Source organism: Salvelinus fontinalis, chromosome 28, assembly GCF_029448725.1.
Source record: "Salvelinus fontinalis isolate EN_2023a chromosome 28, ASM2944872v1, whole genome shotgun sequence".
Lineage (NCBI taxonomy): Eukaryota > Metazoa > Chordata > Actinopteri > Salmoniformes > Salmonidae > Salvelinus > Salvelinus fontinalis.
The window spans coordinates 10,564,284-10,585,449 of record NC_074692.1 but is presented as its reverse complement, the minus strand read 5'-3'; the positions used below and the strand labels follow the sequence as shown (position 1 = coordinate 10,585,449).

Sequence of the window (21,166 nt, the reverse complement as noted above, 5' to 3'; positions counted from 1 at the left end):
CAATGAGCTGTATACGGCCATAAGCAAACAGGAAAACGCTCATCCAGAGGCGGCGCTCCTAGTGGCCAGGGACTTTAATGCAGAGAAACTCAAATCCGTTTTACCTAATTTCTACCAACATGTTAAATGTGCAACCAGAGGGGGGAGAACAACTCTAGATCACCTTTACTCCACACACAGAGATACTTACAAAGCTCTTCCTCAACTTCCATTTGGCAAATCTGACCATAATTATATCCTGATTCCTGTTTACAAGCAAAAACTAAAGCAGGAAGCACCAGTGACTCGGTCAATAAGAAAGTGGTCAGATGAAGCAGATGCTAAGCTACAGGACTGTTTTGCTAGCTCAGACTGGAGTATGTTCCCGTATTACTCCGATGGCATTGAAGAGTACACCACATCATTCACTGGCTTCATCAATAAGTGCATCGATGACGTCGTCCCCACAGTGACTGTATTTTCATACCCAAACCAGAAGCCATGGATTACAGGCAACATCCGCACTGAGCTAAAGGGTAGAGCTGCCGATTTCAAGTGGGACTCTAACCCGGAAGCTTATATGAAATCCTGCTATGCCCTCAGACGAACCATCAAACAGGCAAAACGTCAATAGAGGATTAAGATTGAATCGTACTCCACCGGCTCCGATGCTCGTCGGATGTGGCAGGGCTTGCAAACTATTACAGACTACAAAGGGAAGCAAAGCCGCGAGCTGCCCAATGACACGAGTCTACCAGATGAGCTAAATTACTTCAATGCTTGCTTCGAGGCAAGTAACACTGAAACATGCGTGAGAGCATCAGCTGTTCCGGACGACTGTGTGATCACGCTCTCCATAGCCGATGTGAGTAAGACCTTTAAACAGGTCAACATTCACAAGGCCGCAGGGCTAGACGGATTATCAGGATGTATACGCCGAGCATGACCTGACAACTGGCAAGTGTCTTCACTGACATTTTCAACCTTTCCCTGATTGAGTCTGTAATACCAACATGTTTCAAGCAGACCACCATAGTCCCTGTGCCCAAGAACACTAAGGTAACCTGCGTAAATGACTACCGACCCGTCGCACTCATGTCTGTTGCCATGAAGTGCTTTGAAAGGCTGGTCATGGCTCACATCAACACCATTATCCCAGAAACCCAAGACCCACTCCAATTTGCATACCGCCTCAACAGATCCACAGACGATGCAATCTCTATTGCACTCAACACTGCCCTTTCCCACCTGAACAAAAGGAACACCTACAGTTGAAGTCGGAAGTTTACATACACTTAGGATTGAGTCATTAGAACAATTGAACAATTGTTTACAGACAGATTATTTCACTTATAATTCACTGTATCACAATTCCAGTTGATCAGAAGTTTACATAAACTAAGTTGACTGTGCCTTTAAACAGCTTGGAAAATTCCTGAAAATGAGGCTTTAGAAGCTTCTGATAGGCTAATTTACATCATTTGAGTCAATTGGAGGTGTACCTGTGGATGTATTTCAAGGCCTACCTTCAAACTCAGTGCCTCTGCTTGACATCATGGGAAAATCAAAATAAATCAGCCAAGACCTCAGAAAAACAATTCTAGACCTCCACAAGTCTGGTTCATCCTTGGGAGCAATTTCCAAATGCCTGAAGGTACCACGTTCATCTGTACAAACAATAGTATGCAAGAATAAATACCATGGCGTCAGACTGCTCAGGAAGGAGATGCGTTCTGTCTCCTAGATATGAACATACTTTGGTGCGAAAAGTAAAAATAAATCCCAGAACAACAGCAAAGGACCTTGTGAAGCACCTGGAGGAAACAGGTACAAAGGTATCTGCATCCACAGTAAAATGAGTCCTATATTGACATAACTTGAAAGGGCGTTCAGCAAGGAAGAAGCCACTGCTCCAAAACTGCCATTAAAAAGCCAGACTACAGTTTGCAACTGCACATGGGGAAGAAGATCGTACTTTTTGGAGAAATGTCCTCTGGTCTGATGAAACAAAAATATAATGATTTGGCCATAATGACCATTGTTATGTTGGGAGGAAAAAGGGGGAGGCTTGCAAGACGAAGAACATCATCCCAACTGTGAAGCACGGGGGTGGCAGCATCATGTTGTGGGGGTGCTTTACTGCAGGAGGGACTGGTGCAGTTCACAAAACAGATGGCATCATGAGGAATTGAAATGATGTGGATATATTGAAGCAACATCTCAAGACATCATTTACATTACATTTAAGTCATTTAGCAGACGCTCTTATCCAGAGCGACTTACAAATTGGTGCATTCACCTTATGATATCCATTGGAACAACCACTTTACAATAGTGCATCTAACTCTTTTAAGGGGGGGGGGGGGGGGGGGGTGTTAGAAGGATTACTTTATCCTATCCTAGGTATTCCTTAAAGAGGTGGTGACATCAGTCAGGAAGTTAAAGCTTGGTCGCAAATGGGTCTTCCAAATGGACAATGACCCCAAGCATACTTCCAAAGTTGTGGCAAAATGGCTTAATTAAGGACAACAAAGTCAAGGTATTGGAGTGACCATCACAAAGCCCTGACCACAATCCTATAGAAAATTTGTGGGCAGAACTGAAATAGCGTGTGTGAGCAAGGAGGCCTACAAACCTGACTCAGTTACACCAGTTCTGTCAGGAGGAATGGGCCAAAATTCACCCAACTTATTGTGGGAAGCTTGTGGAAGGCTACCTGAAACGTTTGACACAAGTTAAACAATGTAAAGGCAATGCTACCAAATACTAATTGAAACTTCTGACCGACTGGGAATGTGATGAAAGAAATAAAAGCTGAAAGAAATAATTATCTTGTCACGCCCTGACCTGAGATATCTATGTTTTCTTTAGATTTTGGTTAGGTCAGGGTGTGACTAGGGTGGATTATGCTAGTTTTAAGAATTGTCTAGGGGTTTTGTATTGTGTAGGGTTTTTGTATGTCTAGGGTTTTGTAGGTCTAGGTATTTGTATGTTTATGGTGGCCTGATATGGTTCCCAATCAGAGGCAGCTGTTTATCGTTTCTCTGATTGGGGATCCTATTTAGGTAGCCATTTACCCTTTGGTGTTGGTGGGTTCTTATTCTATGTTTAGTTGCCTGTCTGCACTATTCATATAGCTTCACGTTTTGTTTGTTTTGTTGTTTTGTTAGTTTGTTCAGTGTTCTTTCTGTAATAAAGAAGAATGTACGCATACCATGCTGCAACTTGGTCCGGTTCATACGACGAACGTGACATCTCTCTACTATTATTCTGACATTTCACACTCTTAAAATAAAGTGGTGATCCTAACTGACCTAAAACAGGGAATTTTTACTAGGATTAAATGTCAGGAATTGTGAAAAGCTGAGTTTGAATGTATTTGGCTAAGGTGTATGTAAACTTCCGACATCAACTGTATGTGAGAATGCCATTCTTTGACTACAGCTCAGCTTTCAACACAATAGTGCCCTCAAAGCTCATCACTAATCTAAGGACCCTGGGACTAAAGACCTCCCTCTGCAACTGGATCCTGGACTTCCTGACCTGCCGTACCCAGGTGGTAAGGGTAGGTAACAACATCCATCACGCTGATCCTCAATACAGAGGCCCATCAGGGGTGCGTGCTCTGTCCCCTCCTGTACTCCCTGTTCAATCATGACTGCATTTCAAGGCACGACGCCAACACCATCATCAAGTTTGCCGATGACACAACAGTGGTAGGCCTGATCACCAACAACGATGAGAAAGCCTACAGGGAGGAGGTCAGAGACCTGGCCGTGTGGTGCCAGGACAACAACCTCTCCCTCAACGTGATCAAGAAAAAGGAGATGATTGTGGACTACAGGAAAAAGACGACCGAGCACGCCCCCATTCTCATTGACGGAGCTGCAGTGGCGCAGGTTGAGATCTTCAAGTTCCTTGGTGTCCACATCACATCAAAAGGTTTTACAGCTGCACCATTGAGAGCATCCTGACTGGTTGCATCACTGCCTGGTATGGCAACTGCTCGTCCTCCGACCGCGTACGGTCCTGTATATCACTGGGGCCAAGCTTCCTGCCATTCTGGACCTCTATACCAGGCGGTGTCAGAGGCTTCTTAACAGATTCTACCCCCAAGCCATAAGACCCCTGAACAGCTAATAAAAGGGCTACCCAGACCCCTCTTTTACGCTGCTGCTACTCTCTGTTTATTATCTACGCATAGTCACTTTAACTCTACCTATATGTACATATTTCCTCGACTACCAGTTCCCTCCTATATATAGCCTTGTTATTGTTATTTTACTGCTGCAGTTTAATTATTTGTTACTTTTATTTTCAAATTTTTACAATATCTATTTTTTGCTCAACACTAAACACTTTTTTTTTAAGCATTATTGGTTACGGGCTTGTAAGTTAGCATTTCACTGTTGTATGACAAATAACATTTTATTTTATTTGCAGTGGTTTAACACATATTGTCTGGAATAGATATTCAGGGCAACAATACAGGATGCTATGGTAAACTATACCATAGAACGGCAGTATATTTGCAAAAAAAAGAAGAGGGCCACAAAAGTAGAAGCGCTTGCGTGTTGTAGCTAGAATATCAGTGAGACAATAGGAGTGGAACTACGGGTGGGAGAGGAGCATGAGGTAACTACCGTAGGCTTTCAGTGAGGGACCATGAGGGAAAAGATGAAGGGGACGAGGAGAGAGTGGAGGAGACTGGAGGAGGGGTAATGACGAAGATGCTGTTACGCTGGAGAGAGTCCTCGGGGAGTTGCTCGCATCACCAGGGAGTGTCCTGGCTTGCTGTACCTATTGACTCTGACATTTATTTGGCCCATCTATTGGGGCTTACATCAGCTTTGACACCCAATTGCAATAAACCAATTCTCTGGGAGCCCTACTCCACCCACTTGGAAGTCAATCTCAGTGTTCCAACCTTTTGTTCTTCCTCAGTGGACGTACGGGGAACCAACCAGGGGCAATGTAATACGACCAATTCCTGGAACTGGTCTTGTTTCAGAGTAACCGTCACACAAAGCCGTGTGTGTGAGAGAGAGCTGTAGAGACAAAGGCAGCGAGCGGTCTGTCTGTCAATACAGTGTGTTGTTAGGGAAAGGTTAGGGCTATTGACAGCTTGTCACAGCCTCTACATGGACCTGTCACCATCACTGAACACACAGGGCATCATTCTGCTCTGCTTCCATATTCACTGCCACTACTTGTGGATAGGGCTGCATGGGGAGGAAGGAGGGGAGGCAGGGCTGATTGAAATTGGGGCAGAGCAGCCTGACATGATAACCATAACTGAAGGGCTGTGGTGGATGAAAGCCTTTACAGGAGCAGTCTGGCCCTGTTATCAGTGCCATGCTACAGTGAGTGATTGATCCATGGTGTCAGTCTCTGACAGCTATTGGATCACCATGTGCTGCATGCACATCAAAGCGCTGCATGCTATCCCTATGGCTGTAACTACAGGGTGTGCCTAGCAGGAAACCAATCGCCATAGTAATTACCATTGCTGCCTCACTGATTATTAATGAAACCCATTCTTACCATTCCCTGGGATATGAGTACTTGAAGCAGGTATAAAGTCAATACCAAGGACGCCATACATTTCAGATCAGCTACAGCTACCTTATAAGTAAAAGCAGTGATTGTGTACCATAACGTTAGGTGTGAATTTTCTATTTGTAACAGTATTGTTGTGTACAAATAGTGTTCCGTTAATGGTGATGAATTTATTAAGAAGATGAAGATCTTGCACACGTTTGGCCCCAGGACACGCGTGGGCCATGTTTCATGTGCTGGTGCTGATGGTAATCAGATGTGGGGGTCTGTGAATTAATGGGCTTGTATTGAGCTCCCACAGGCAGGGCCAGCCCTGTAAATCAAATCAAATGTTCCAATAAGACGTTGGGTGTTGCTAATAAGAGCATTCAGTGAGGTCCGGAATTATTGGCTCCCTTAATGGGAAAATTATATTATTTTATACTAATACAATTGCTCAGAGAATATTTATTTTTAACAAGTAATTTAAAAAAATCTTGACAAGATAGGGGTCAAAATGATTGCATCTCCAGTTTTCAATACTCCAGCACCCTCCCCTTGCAAGGATAACGGCACTGAGCCTTTTTCTAAAATGTTTTATGAGATTGGAGAACGCTTGGGGAGGGATCTTAGACCATTCCTCTATACAGAATCTTTCCCGATCCTTGATATCCTTTGTCTGCACTCTTCAATTCAAACCACAGGTTTTCAATGGGGTTCAACTGCGGAGTCTGAGATCTGATTTTGTGGTCAATTAACAATTCTTTTGTGGATTTTGATGTGTGCTTGGGGTTATTGTCTTTCTGGAAAATGTACTTTTGTATTCGAACGGTTGTAACGGTGACTGTGGTCATTTGGCTGGCCAATTACCATCATCCAAAATTCCATGACTTGTCACAGCCCTACTGTTCACTTCTGCCAGCAATATATCAGTTGTCACGCTCAAATGTCCACCAGTTATTCAGACTGCTTACCCACTGTCTCTCAGACATCTGAGAAATATTGTATACAGTGCAGTACTATACACTACATGCACATACACTACTAGTCAAACACTTCTAGACTCAAGACCTAGACATGAAAAGTTACATTTAAAAATGTCTCTAAAAGTTTTTATAATAGTCATTTTACAACTACAGCCATGATAGACTGGTTCATAAAGCTTCCCAACACATCCCAATGGTACATCACATTTCACAGAGATTGATTCAATCCAATGACTTCGACCAGTATTGACAAGTAAAGGTCCATTGAGGATCCAACAGCAACGTAATATACTCCCCAAGGTCTTTAAACAGAGCAGGATAGAGAAACCAGGAGATTGGTTCAGGAAGTGCAACTGCTGCAAAAAAATGTATTTCGTTGGCAGAAAAATAGAACAGCCATAATGCAAGATTGTAGAACAGCAACAAAAGAACTTAGGCAACTTGAACACAATGATAGGTTTATACTAGATAACAATGGATGGAGCGATGCCACTGTGACTGTCCTCATTTAACAAGTCCGCTGGTAATATGCCTTGTACAATGGGGCAGATGTTTATTTATAAAAATAAAAAATCATATTGTGAAACAAAAGAGGAATCAATCAACTAACCAATCAATCAATCAATTTTATTTTATATAGCCCTTCGTACATCAGATAATATCTCGAAGTGCTGTACAGAAACCCAGCCTAAAACCCCAAACAGCTAGAATGCAGGTGTAGAAGCACGGTGGCTAGGAAAAACTCCCTAGAATGGCCAAAACCTAGGAAGAAACCTAGAGAGGAACCAGGCTATGAGGGGTGGCCAGTCCTCTTCTGGCTGTGCCGGGTGGAGATTATAACAGAACCACCTCCATTTCCCATCAGATGGTGACAATAGTTTTCTGTTGTTGAGAGAAACCTTATCTTGATTCTGCTGTTTGTTAGGGCTCGAGACAGCTCGTTACAGATAATTAATTGGGGGAATGCTGGGCAGACAGGCAGAGTTGCAACATCAACAACATTCTACAATCCAACTAACACCTGCACTAACCTCCAACACACTTCGTCTGCTGGGGGCACTCTGCTTCACCACTTCTCCTCCGCTCCTGACTGCATGTGCTGCCATAGGAATAGAATGAATAGAACGGGCGTCCCCATTCAAGTCAATGATGGCATAATGGTTGGACTGGCAGCCATTGCAATTGTACCCACAGGAGCAAAACAGGAAGTAAAATATGTGCTAAAATATGTGCTGTGATTTGTTGATTCAACTCAAATGACATTACAAAAAATACATTCCATTGCATGAGTTACATCAGTTAACATCATTTGGATGAACCTTCTACATTACCAAATACCAGGCAGCCATTGCAAGTGCCACCATGAGTTTACCAGTCAAATTGCCAGGGTAAGAGGTTCCAAGACTGTTTTTATGACGGTTATTTTATTTCCATGATGGTCGTTATCCATAACTGATGGTTACGGTAATTGTGCCAGCCCTAGTGAAAAGTGATGACTGAGGTTGTAGAGAGAGAGAGAGAGAGAGAGAAAGAGGGGAGCAGCAGTGAGCTATAGAGCTGAGGGATGTGGGGTCTGTAGAGAGCGAGAGACAGAGAGCGCGAGAGAGAGAGAGACAGAGAGCGAGAGAGAGACAGAGAGCGAGAGCGAGAGACAGAGAGCGAGAGAGAGAGAGACAGAGAGCGAGAGAGAGAGAGACAGAGAGCGAGAGAGAGAGAGACAGAGACAGAGAGCGAGAGAGAGGAAGGGAGCAGTGAGCAGTAGAGTTGAGGGATGTGGGGTATGTAGAGAGAGAGAGACAGAGAGAGAGGGAAGGGAGCAGTGAGCAGTAGAGCTGAGGGATGTGGGGTCTGTAGAGAGAGAGAGACAGAGAGAGAGGGAAGGGAGCAGTGAGCAGTAGAGCTGAGGGATGTGGGGTATATAGAGAGCGAGAGACAGAGAGCGCGAGAGAGAGAGAGACAGAGAGCGAGAGACAGAGAGCGAGAGACAGAGAGACAGAGAGCGAGAGAGAGAGAGACAGAGAGAGAGAGAGAGCGCGAGAGAGAGAGAGAGAGACAGAGAGCGAGAGAGAGGAAGGGAGCAGTGAGCAGTAGAGTTGAGGGATGTGGGGTCTGTAGAGAGCGAGAGACAGAGAGAGAGGGAAGGGAGCAGTGAGCAGTAGAGCTGAGGGATGTGGGGTCTGTAGAGAGCGAGAGACAGAGAGCGCGAGAGAGAGAGAGACAGAGAGCGAGAGAGAGAGAGACAGAGAGCGAGAGCGAGAGAGAGAGAGAGAGAGACAGAGAGCGAGAGAGACAGAGAGCGAGAGAGAGAGAGAGAGAGAGAGAGAGAGAGCAAGAGAGTGGAAGGGAGCAGTGAGCAGTAGAGTTGAGGGATGTGGGGTATGTAGAGAGAGAGAGACAGAGAGAGAGGGAAGGGAGCAGTGAGCAGTAGAGCTGAGGGATGTGGGGTATGTAGAGAGAGAGAGACAGAGAGAGAGAGAGAGAGAGAGAGAGAGAGAGGGAAGGGAGGGAGGGAGGGAACAGTGAGCAGTAGAGCTGAGGGATGTGGGGTATGTAGAGAGAGAGAGACAGAGAGAGAGGGAAGGGAGCAGTGAGCAGTAGAGCTGAGGGATGTGGGGTATGTAGAGAGACAGAGAGCGAGAGAGAGGGAAGGGAGCAGTGAGCAGTAGAGCTGAGGGATGTGGGGTCTTTAGAGAGAGAGACAGAGAAAGAGGGAAGGGGGCAGTGAGCAGTAGAGCTGAGGGATGTGGGGTATGTAGAGAGAGAGAGACAGAGAGAGAGGGAAGGGAGCAGTGAGCAGTAGAGCTGAGGGATGTGGGGTATGTAGAGAGAGAGAGACAGAGAGAGAGAGAGAGAGAGAGAGAGAGAGAGGGAAGGGAGGGAGGGAGGGAGGGAACAGTGAGCAGTAGAGCTGAGGGATGTGGGGTATGTAGAGAGAGAGAGACAGAGAGAGAGGGAAGGGAGCAGTGAGCAGTAGAGCTGAGGGATGTGGGGTATGTAGAGAGACAGAGAGCGAGAGAGAGGGAAGGGAGCAGTGAGCAGTAGAGCTGAGGGATGTGGGGTCTTTAGAGAGAGAGAGACAGAGAGAGAGGGAAGGGGGCAGTGAGCAGTAGAGCTGAGGGATGTGGGGTATGTAGAGAGAGAGAGACAGAGAGAGAGAGAGAGAGAGAGAGAGGGAAGGGAGGGAGGGAGGGAACAGTGAGCAGTAGAGCTGAGGGATGTGGGGTCTGTAGAGAGAGAGAGACAGAGAGAGAGGGAAGGGAGCAGTGAGCAGTAGAGCTGAGGGATGTGGGGTATATAGAGAGAGAGAGACAGAGAGAGAGAGAGAGAGAGGGAAGGGAGGGAGGGAGGGAGGGAACAGTGAGCAGTAGAGCTGAGGGATGTGGGGTCTGTAGAGAGAGAGAGAGAGAGAGAGGGAAGGGAGGGAGGGAGGGAACAGTGAGCAGTAGAGCTGAGGGATGTGGGGTATGTAGAGAGAGAGAGACAGAGAGAGAGGGAAGGGAGCAGTGAGCAGTAGAGCTGAGGGATGTGGGGTATGTAGAGAGACAGAGAGCGAGAGAGAGGGAAGGGAGCAGTGAGCAGTAGAGCTGAGGGATGTGGGGTCTTTAGAGAGAGAGACAGAGAAAGAGGGAAGGGGGCAGTGAGCAGTAGAGCTGAGGGATGTGGGGTATGTAGAGAGAGAGAGACAGAGAGAGAGGGAAGGGAGCAGTGAGCAGTAGAGCTGAGGGATGTGGGGTATGTAGAGAGAGAGAGACAGAGAGAGAGAGAGAGAGAGAGAGAGAGAGAGGGAAGGGAGGGAGGGAGGGAACAGTGAGCAGTAGAGCTGAGGGATGTGGGGTATGTAGAGAGAGAGAGACAGAGAGAGAGGGAAGGGAGCAGTGAGCAGTAGAGCTGAGGGATGTGGGGTATGTAGAGAGACAGAGAGCGAGAGAGAGGGAAGGGAGCAGTGAGCAGTAGAGCTGAGGGATGTGGGGTCTTTAGAGAGAGAGAGACAGAGAGAGAGGGAAGGGGGCAGTGAGCAGTAGAGCTGAGGGATGTGGGGTATGTAGAGAGAGAGAGACAGAGAGAGAGAGAGAGAGAGAGAGAGAGGGAAGGGAGGGAGGGAGGGAACAGTGAGCAGTAGAGCTGAGGGATGTGGGGTCTGTAGAGAGAGAGAGACAGAGAGAGAGGGAAGGGAGCAGTGAGCAGTAGAGCTGAGGGATGTGGGGTATATAGAGAGAGAGAGACAGAGAGAGAGAGAGAGAGAGGGAAGGGAGGGAGGGAGGGAACAGTGAGCAGTAGAGCTGAGGGATGTGGGGTCTGTAGAGAGAGAGACAGAGAGAGAGAGAGAGAGAGAGAGAGAGAGAGAGAGAGAGAGAGAGGGAAGGGAGGGAGCAGTGAGCAGTAGAGCTGAGGGATGTGGGCTCTCCAGTGAGCTGTGAAGGTCTTAACCAACTTCAGCTCTTCTCCACCACCATCATCCCTTCTGCCATGATGCTCTCTGATGCTCTCAATTAGTAATGCCTCAAATTTATGTCCCCATTTTCCTTATTTAGAACACTGCTTCTTCTTCTATTGTTGTGTCAGTGTAAGCTAGGACATATTGTTTGATGGATTCACCACTGGACTGTGCTGAGTGTGCTCGTCAGAATTGTCTTGAATGGACACGGTCTGTTTTTAGAGAAGAGGGCCTTTCCTGTTTCCCAATGTACCTGATTCTGTGTGTTCCCTATTATTGGTTGGTTGATATCGATTCATGCATTTTAAAGCATGTGTTTTGACAGTGAAAAATGTGCTTATTTTTACCTGTATACCCTATTAGCCTTGCTGTGTACAGTCAGAACCTTGCAGGAATATTGCTATGTGATAAACAGAGGTGTGTTTGCTGGGTAAATGCTATGTAATTATCAAGGGAGCTTCACCCTCTACAGTCTCCCTCCTCCAGTACTAACACTAGGAATAGATGTGCTATGGTTTTCTTCACACTCCCCAACAGCACCAGCAGTAGTAACAACCGATTCACTTCTAGATGTGTGATACATCATGTAAGGGTGTTGACACATTGTGACGTTGTGCTGAGAATCGAGCAATATCATAAACCTAGCAAGAGATGAGATGGGATAGGAGATGGGGTCGTTCTGTGGTTGGAGCTAATGCAGAAGAGGGCCAGATATTCATCAAATGAGCGGTGGGATTGTACAGTGAGGATGTGTTCTAATCAGCAAGCCACTCTCCCAAAGAACAGCAATGGAACAAACAGCTGAATTATTAATCGTGTTTCCCTGTGTGGAGGAATCAGCCTAGTTAGTTGGAGTGTGCTTTTTATCCACTGTGAAAAGGTTAAGCACATGTTTTATATACCTATGAATATTACAGAACATATTATCAAGTTATATCAAAAGGCTGTAAAGAAGTTCTAAGCGGTGGAAATAATTTTCTAGATTTGGGAGTAAGTAGAGCAGATGTAGATTTTAGATATACCATCTTAGTTACCATCTTTAGTACTTCTGCAATAGACGACTGACTGGCTCAGTGAAGTTTGAAAACGGTTGTTGCGTCTTAACCAGTGGCGTGTATTCATGCATGTCAAGTGAAGCCAGTCTTCCCCAAAACATTTACCAAGAAAATATGGAGAAAAAACATATAAAATAATGTATATTTCACCTCTCTGTGTTTCATCATTTTCCTTCAATTCGCAAGAGGTTGAATGCATCTCACCGGAGAAAGAATCCGAGCGAGCGAAACAGCACCCCTCTGTCTCTGTATGTGTAGGCCATCTACCTGATGCTGTCTGGACAAAAAGAGTATGACATTGTTGCAGCCCGTAGTATTGGATGCAAGGGAAGCCAGCGATCATTTGGCCTCCCTTGATAAAAGAAGTATGAAATAATAGCCAGTCAGCGTTGAGCTTAACTGTGAATGGCCCTGACGCACCCCAAAAAAGTGTAAAGGGGAGCCAGTCACATTACTCCAATCACATTACATTTACATTACATTTTAGTCATTTAGCAGACGCTCTTATCCAGAGCGACTTACAGTAGAGTGCATACATTTTTTATTACATTTTTATTTATTTTTTTACATTTCACATACTGAGACAAGGATATCCCTACCGGCCAAACCCTCCCTAACCCGGACGACGCTATGCCAATTGTGCATCGCCCCACGAACCTCCCGGTTGCGGCCGGCTGCGACAGAGCCTGGGCGCGAACCCAGCCCAGCCTGGGCGCGAACCCAGAGACTCTGGTGGCGCAGCTAGCACTGCGATGCAGTGCCCTGACCACTGCGCCACTCTTGCCTCATTACATTGAGAGCAATACGTTATTAACAGAAACAACTTGAATTGTTGCATCTCGTTGTGTTGTTGTCCTCCGGTGGCTAGCTAGCTTGCTAAAATTGTCCCTTTCCTTAATTAGCCATGGATGGAGATATGGATTTGAACTTGTGGTTTTATTAATTCTCTGTACTGGCCAATGATATTAAAGGTGATTCTGATCCAACCATTAATTAATATATTGTGCCCCGGATGGAAGTTCAATATGGAGCTAGATGTAGAAGGCTAATGTTAACTAGCTAACGTTGCCCATGAATGGAAGTTAGGCTAGCGTGCAAGCATTTTAGCCAGCTAGCCTAGGATGACAAAAACTAAAAGCGTGTACTGAATGACAGAGGGATTTGTTTTGTCAACATGGAAGAGAGGAGGATGGCATTGGCGTTTCTCTACAAGTAGAGTCAACCAATTTTTTTCTACTTGCACGAACACACACACACACACACACACACACACACACACACACACACACACACACACACACACACACACACACACACACACACACACACACACACATAAATCAGAACCATGGGCAGCCACATCATATTTAGCTTACGTTGATTATACTAAGTTGTTTTTGGTATCTTTTAGTTGTCACTGTATTAGACTAAGCAGAGGTGATTTGATGATGTTGAAGTGGTGCTGGAATAGTGGAGGCAGGTCCTGTTTTCTTTGAGACTTTCGGTAACTCTCTGTGGTTGTAAATCAATAGTCATTTAGTGGTCCGAAAATGTCGGAAACATTAACTTGCTTGACCATGCTGTAGGTCATGTAGAGATTTGTTACATGCAATATGCTTTGTGGACTTCACCAGACAGTGGTTGCCACTGTGTCTTCTTGTTGTCTCTGCCTTTATCCCTACTGTATGTACAGTATTACGGTGGCAAAGGATATGAACTAACAGGTTATAGAACAAACAGCGCAATTATCACAACACATAGGTTGTAATATGGCTTTTTTTTCTGGCTTGGCTTCCCCGATGATTTTACCCACGCACCACTACTGGTCTTAAGTGCTCCTGACCCGCCTTTCTCAGAGCCACTTTGCTCTTGTCCTCAGCTCAACTCAGCTCAATTTGAAGGTGTGATGATGAGGCTCTTAACTCAATTTTGTTCTGTTGGCTGCACTGGTGGCATTACCATCCTGTGACTGCTAATGGTAGAGATGAGATAAGATGGGAGGAGGAGGAGGCTGTCATTGCTTTGTGCAGAGTAGCGGTGAAGGACCTGGTTGAGATGGAGTGCTTGACTGGCAGGCAGCTTTGTTCCACGCATGGCGTTAGGTGCCATTTATTAAAATGGTTGTTATTTCAGGAAAACAAGCTATTACTCACCAATGTCAATTGTGCAATGACCCCATGGGCTATGTGAGATTGGTTGTGTTATCACGCACTCTCCCCTTGAATACTGAAATCAGGTAGAGGCACTCTTGCCTCCCGTGCTGTACTGCAGGTGGGAATCATTCCCCATGGGGAGAATGCAAAAAAACTCTATTTGTTTTCTCAATAGAGATATATTTGTTGTCCTTTATTTAGTCAGGGACGTCACATTGGGATTGGTATCTCTTTTTCAAGTGAGCCCAGGAGTGGATTAATTATACACGTGATTAACAGATGTAGGTGTAACGGCTTTCGTCCTCTTCGTCTGAGGAGGAGTAGGAAATATCGGACCATTGTGCAGCGTGGTATGTATCCATAATATCTTTTAATAGAATGAATACAAAAATACAAAAAAAGAACAAGAGAATCAAAATGAAAACCGAAACAGTCCCGAATGGTGCAAACACTGAAACGGAAAACAGGAAACAAACACTCACAACCAAAATGGCGAAAACAGGCTACCTAAATATGATTCTCAATCAGAGACAACGATCGACAGCTGCCTCTGATTGAGAACCATATCAGGCCAGACATAGAAATACAACAACATAGAAAACAGAACATAGACTACCCACCCCAACTCACGCCCTGACCAACCTAACACAAAGACATAAAAAGAAACTAAGGTCAGAACGTGACAGTAGGATCATAATTTTATCAGTCTTTTGTTGCTGAGAATTTTCCTGCTCCGTAGGAAATGCAAACGTGTAGTGTATTTGAGTTTTAAAAAGGCTTCTAAAGTTTGTAGTTTCTACTTAGACATTTCAGACTTGATTTTCCCTAACAAACCTCTACAAAAATGTCCAATAATTATAATCCACATTTCCTGTTGCTGCAGGATTATTTTTATGCTGTAGCAAACTGGTTCAATTTAAGATCCTACATCTGTAGGCTCCATTTTGGTGTAATAAGAAAGGTTAATGTCATAGCTGTCGCTTTCCTCATCCTCAGATGAGGTGAGGAGAGAAGGATCTTCTGACCAAAATGCGGAGTCTGGGAAATATGCCATCTTTATTTTATAACGAACACCGATGACAACGAAAACAAACACTTTCAAAACTTACAAAATAACAAACGACGTAGAACGGAACCTGAACATAAACTCACATAACAAACGTAAACTCACGGACAGGAACGTTACATCGAAACACACGAACAGCCAAACAGTCCCGTAAGTGAAACACATCGACAACGACGAAGACATCACAGGAGACAATCACCCACAAACACACAGTGATAATGCCCTACCTAAATATGACTCTTGATTAGAGGAAAATGCAAACCACCTGCCTCTAATCAAGAGCCATACCAGGCAAACCGAAACCAACATAGAAACAGGTAACATAGACTGCCCACCCAAAACACATGCCCTGACCAAAAACACATAAAAACTAACATAAATAGGTCAGGACTGTTACAGTACCCCCCCCCCAAGGTGCGAACGCCGGGCGCACCAGCACAAAGTCCAGGGGAGGGTCCGGGTGGGCAGTTGACCACGGTGGTGGTTCCGGTTCCGGACGCTGTCCCCATACCACCATAGTCACTCCCCTCTTCTGTCTACCCCTACCACTGACCACCCAAACATTACCTTCCCCTAAATAATCAGCTAGCACCGGAACAAGGGGCAGCACCGGGACAAGGGGTAGCACCGGGACAAGGGGCAGCACAAAAACAAGGGGCAGCACCAGGATAAGGACCATCACTGGAATAAGGGGCAGCACCGGGACAAGGGGCAGCACCGGGACAAGGGGCAGCACCGGGACAAGGGGCAGCACCGGGACAAGGGGCAGCACCGGGACAAGGGGCAGCACCGGGACAAGGGGCAGCACCGGGACAAGGGGCAGCACCGGGACAAGGGGCAGCACCGGGACAAGGGGCAGCACCGGGACAAGGGGCAGCACCGGGACAAGGGGCAGCACCGGGACAAGGGGCAGCACCGGGACAAGGGGCAGCACCGGGACAAGGGGCAGCACCGGGACAAGGGGCAGCACCGGGACAAGGGGCAGCACCGGGACAAGGGGCAGCACCGGGACAAGGGGCAGATCCCGGCTGAAGGACTCTGGCAGGTCCTGTTTGGACGGCTCTGGCAGGTCCATGCTGGCTGACGGCTCTCTACGCTCATGGCAGGCTGACGGCTCTCGACGCTCATGGCAGGCTGACGGCTCTCGACGCTCATGGCAGGCTGACGGCTCTCGACACTCATGGCAGGCTGACGGCTCTCGACGCTCATGGCAGGCTGACGGCTCTCGACGCTCATGGCAGGCTGACGGCTCACGACGCTCATGGCGCTCTGACGGCTCTGGCTGCTCATGGCTCTCTGACGGCTCTGGCTGCTCATGGCTCACTGACGGCTCTGGCTGCTCATGGCTCACTGACGGCTCTGGCTGCTCATGGCTCACTGACGGCTCTGGCTGCTCATGGCTCACTGACGGCTCTGGCAGATCCTGTCTGGTTGGCGGCTCTGGCAGATCCTGTCTGGTTGGCGGCTCTGGCAGATCCTGTCTGGTTGGCGGCTCTGGCAGATCCTGTCTGGTTGGCGGCTCTGGCAGATCCTGTCTGGTTGGCGGCTCTGGCAGATCCTGTCTGGTTGGCGGCTCTGGCAGATCCTGTCTGGTTGGCGGCTCTGGCAGATCCTGTCTGGTTGGCGGCTCTGGCAGATCCTGTCTGGCTGACGGCTCTAGCGGCTCCTGTCTGGCTGATGGCTCTAGCGGCTCCTGTCTGGCTGACGGCTCTGTAGGCTCATGGCAGACGGGCGGCTTTGCAGGCTCATGGCAGACGGGCGGCTTTGCAGGCTCCTGGCAGACGGATGGCTCAGATGGCGCTGGGAAGACGGATGGCTCAGATGGCGCTGGGAAGACAGATGGCTCAGATGGCGCTGGGGAGACGGATGGCTCAGATGGCGCTGGGGAGACGGATGGCTCAGATGGCGCTGGGGAGACGGATGGCTCTGGCCGGATATGGCGCACTGTAGACCTGGTGCGTGGTGCCGGAACTGGAGGCACCGTGCTAATGATAAGCACCTTCCTACTAGTGCGGGGAGCAGGGACAGGGCACACTGAACTCTCAAAGCGTACTCTATACCTGGTGCGTGGTACCGGCACTGGTGGCACCTGGCTGAGGGCACGCACCTCAGGACTAGTACGGGGAGAAGTGACAGTGTGTACAGGACTTGGGAGACGCACAGGTGGCTTAGTGCGTGGGGCCGGAACTGGAGGCACCGAACTGGATACACGCACTATAAGGAGAGTGCGTGGAGGAGGAACAGGGCTCTGGAAATGCACTGGTAGCCTAGTGCGTAATATAGGCACTGTAGGTACTAGGCTGGGGCGGGGAGGTGGCGCCGGAAATACCGGACCGTGCAGGCGTACTGGCTCTCTTGAGCATTGAGCCTGCCCAACCTTACCTGGTTGAATGCTCCCGGTCGCCCTGCCAGTGCGGCGAGGTGGAATAGCCCGCACTGGGCTATGCAGGCGAACCGGGGAAACCATGCGTAAGGCAGGTGCCATGTATGCCGGCCCGAGGAGACGCACTGGAGACCAGACGCGTTGAGCCGGCCTCATGACACCTGGCTCAATGCCCAATCTAGCCCTACCAGTGCGGGGAGGTGGAATAACCCGCACTGGGCTATGCACACGTACAGGAGACACCGTGCGCTCTACTGCGTAACACGGTGTCTGCCCGTACTCCCGCTCTCCACGGTTAGCCTGGGAAGTGGGCGCAGGTCTCCTACCTGCCCTTGGCCCACAACCCCTTAGCCCCCCCCCCAAGAAATTTTTGGGAGTTACTCACGGGCTTTTCGGGCTTCCGTGCAAGACGTGTCCCCTCATAATTCCGGTTACGAGCTTGAATCTCCGGCTTCCATCCACGTCTCCTAGCTGCCTCCTCATACCAGCGCTCCTGGGCTGTGGCTGCCTCACTCTTCTCACGAGAGCAGCGATTTCCTCCAGTTTGCGCCCAGGGTCCTCTACCAGACAGGATCTCCTCCCAAGTCCAAAAGTCCTTGTTGCTCCGTCGAGCATTTTTCCCATACCGCTTGGTCTCTGTATTTTGGTGGGTGATTCTGTCATAGCTGTCGCTTTCCTCATCCTCAGATGAGGTGAGGAGAGAAGGATCTTCTGACCAAAATGCGGAGTCTGGGAAATATGCCATCTTTATTTTATAACGAACACCGATGACAACGAAAACAAACACTTTCAAAACTTACAAAATAACAAACGACGTAGAACGGAACCTGAACATAAACTCACATAACAAACGTAAACTCACGGACAGGAACGTTACATCGAAACACACGAACAGCCAAACAGTCCCGTAAGTGAAACACATCGACAACGACGAAGACATCACAGGAGACAATCACCCACAAACACACAGTGATAATGCCCTACCTAAATATGACTCTTGATTAGAGGAAAATGCAAACCACCTGCCTCTAATCAAGAGCCATACCAGGCAAACCGAAACCAACATAGAAACAGGTAACATAGACTGCCCACCCAAAACACATGCCCTGACCAAAAACACATAAAAACTAACATAAATAGGTCAGGACTGTTACAGTTAAGAAATTAAACAGTTTCATTTTCATTGTAATACTCCTATGCATATTAGAAATATCCCTTTACTGCTGTCATATTCCCTTCTCAGCACAAAAAACTGAATTTAGCTTCTCCTTTAAATAGGTTTGAATTTATGACGGCCTCAAATTAAGATTATCAGCACTTTTCTTGTCTTTTCACGTTTCTAGTGGTATTCGAGTTGTCAGTGTGTTGTTAACATCATGAAGGATCTATTTTAGTGCTTTATTTCTACATAGTCTGCTCTTCTACGATTTGAATAACGATAATGTTTCATTGCAACGACTTTGGAATTGCATGGAACTGAGCTTGATCTATATCCTTCATTCCTACGGAAGGCAAGAGAGAACCTGATCTAAGCATTTTGTGATGAAGACCTATGAGCAGGAATATAATCATGGCATAGCAGCATTTCCTTCAGTACGGATGGCTGAGGAGTGTTCTGTCTTAACCATGGCTTAATATAATACATGTCTTCTACTGGACTGACAAATTATGACATTTTCTATATTATGTTAAGGTACGGTTGAATATCCCCCAGATCAATTGGGCTTGCAGTTACTTCAGGGTCCTTGCGCAATTCTTCGTAAGCAACATTTATATCTGGGAGTCGCAGTCTTTCCTGACTAGTGAGCCTTGATGCAGTCTTCCAACGAATCCACCACGCATGGCATGATCAGCATAGTCACTGGGGTGGAAAGAAAACCAGCTATCTTACTTCATTCATTCAGCCTTCTACAACAGAGCCGTGCTCCACCACCTACTGAGTACTGTGTGTTGGTTTCATCCAGTATTTATTGGAGTGGCATGACATACTGTATTTCAGAGAAAGCTGGTGGCATGTGGGCCAGCTGGCTGAGGCTGTCCTGCTGAGTGGAGCTCCCATGGGACCCGTGCCACTGCCACCTCTCAGCTGTGCTCTGTGTCTGATGGAACGGAGCCGTCCTCTATGTGTGTTAGTGTGTGTGTGTGTGCACGCGGGCGCGATGGGTGTCTTCACAGGTACGTACCTGTAGATATCTTAGTCTGGTTTCTGAAGCAGTATTGATAGTAGTGAACATGATGACAATGAGGGCCGAATAGGTAAAGTTCCTATATTACATGATCTGTGCTCTCTTGACCTCTTGACCTTTCAAGTTATGAGGGTTGACCTTTTTTTTCTTCTTCTTTTTTTTTTTACAATCATGTTCTTTCGATTTTATGACTGAGCCCTTGAATTTATACTCTTAACGAAATTGTGTACAGGGCCTGTGTTTGTGTGTGTCCATGAGGATGTTTTATTGGCCAAATAATAGGAGTTAATGTCTCTCCTCCCCTCACACCCCTCATTTTGAGGGAGCAGCTTTATACCAGGAAGTGAGGCGGACCCATCCAGGAAGTCATTATGCATTAACGCAATTAACAAGTTGGGTTGGAAAAGAGACCATTTTATAAGTGACTTTGTCTGGGATCTGACAACCAAGTGTGACCACCATTATTCATGGTGGTTCTTTTAAATGTTTCACAGAAACACATCAGTAACCACCTGACCAGTGAGGACTCTAATCAATTCTGATAGGAGTTGGGACACTCAGGTCCTGAGCATTTCCAGACAGGCTTTTCATTACCCAACACAAATTACTGGCCACTGGACAAGAATAGCTGTTTTTTTGGTCACTTTCACTTCTTCAAATGTCACAGGAAATGGAAGAAGTTGAATCAGAGATGAGAGTGAGAGGGGGGGTGCTGTAATGGAGAGGGCTCCTGGACTCCCACTCAGACAGGGACAGAGGATCGATGTCTGGGGGATGGGGGTGTCTCTCTGGCTGGCTAGCTCTCTCTCCTTGGGGAAGGTGATTGATCTAAAAGCTTTTTGTTGTCAGGGAGTGGTGGGACTCTGTGTATGTGTGCGTGTCTGTGTGTGTGCATGCGTGCGTGTGCGGTGCTGATGTGCTTGCGTGCATGTGGTGTGTGTGTGTGTCGTCAAGGAGTGGTGTGAGCCACTGCCTGTTTCAGAGACTGACTGGAGTGTCCCTCCACAGGACTCCTTGCTATCATCATTTCTTAGCGAGTGACTAGCACAAGACCTGCTGGGAAAAGCAGCTTGTCCAGTCACACTGCAGATGCGTTTTCACCAGATGCCCCTCTCCCTTATGGAAACGATGATGAACTGTTGTAGACGGTGTTAGTTTGACCCGTTTAGCTAGGTTAGCCCTCTGTCTACCTGCCAGATAGTAATGACTGCAGTTTTATTGAGCAGAGCTGTCAGTATGTTAAGCTGATATCCATTACATGAGTCCCGGATTTGGCCTCAACGTCATTGATCTGCACTTACTGTCCATCACACAGATGGCCTGAGTTGCATGCTATACTGGTACTACAGTATAGTGAAGGCCCAGACATTACTGTGCTGTGATAT

At 47.1% G+C, this 21,166-nt stretch overlaps 1 protein-coding gene across 10 annotated transcripts in view; it reads left to right on the top strand.

Moving 5' to 3' along the window:
* Nucleotides 1-21,166, top strand: part of LOC129826113 (voltage-dependent N-type calcium channel subunit alpha-1B-like) — a 149,136-nt gene that overhangs the window by 8,204 nt on the left and 119,766 nt on the right. The window lies entirely within an intron of this gene.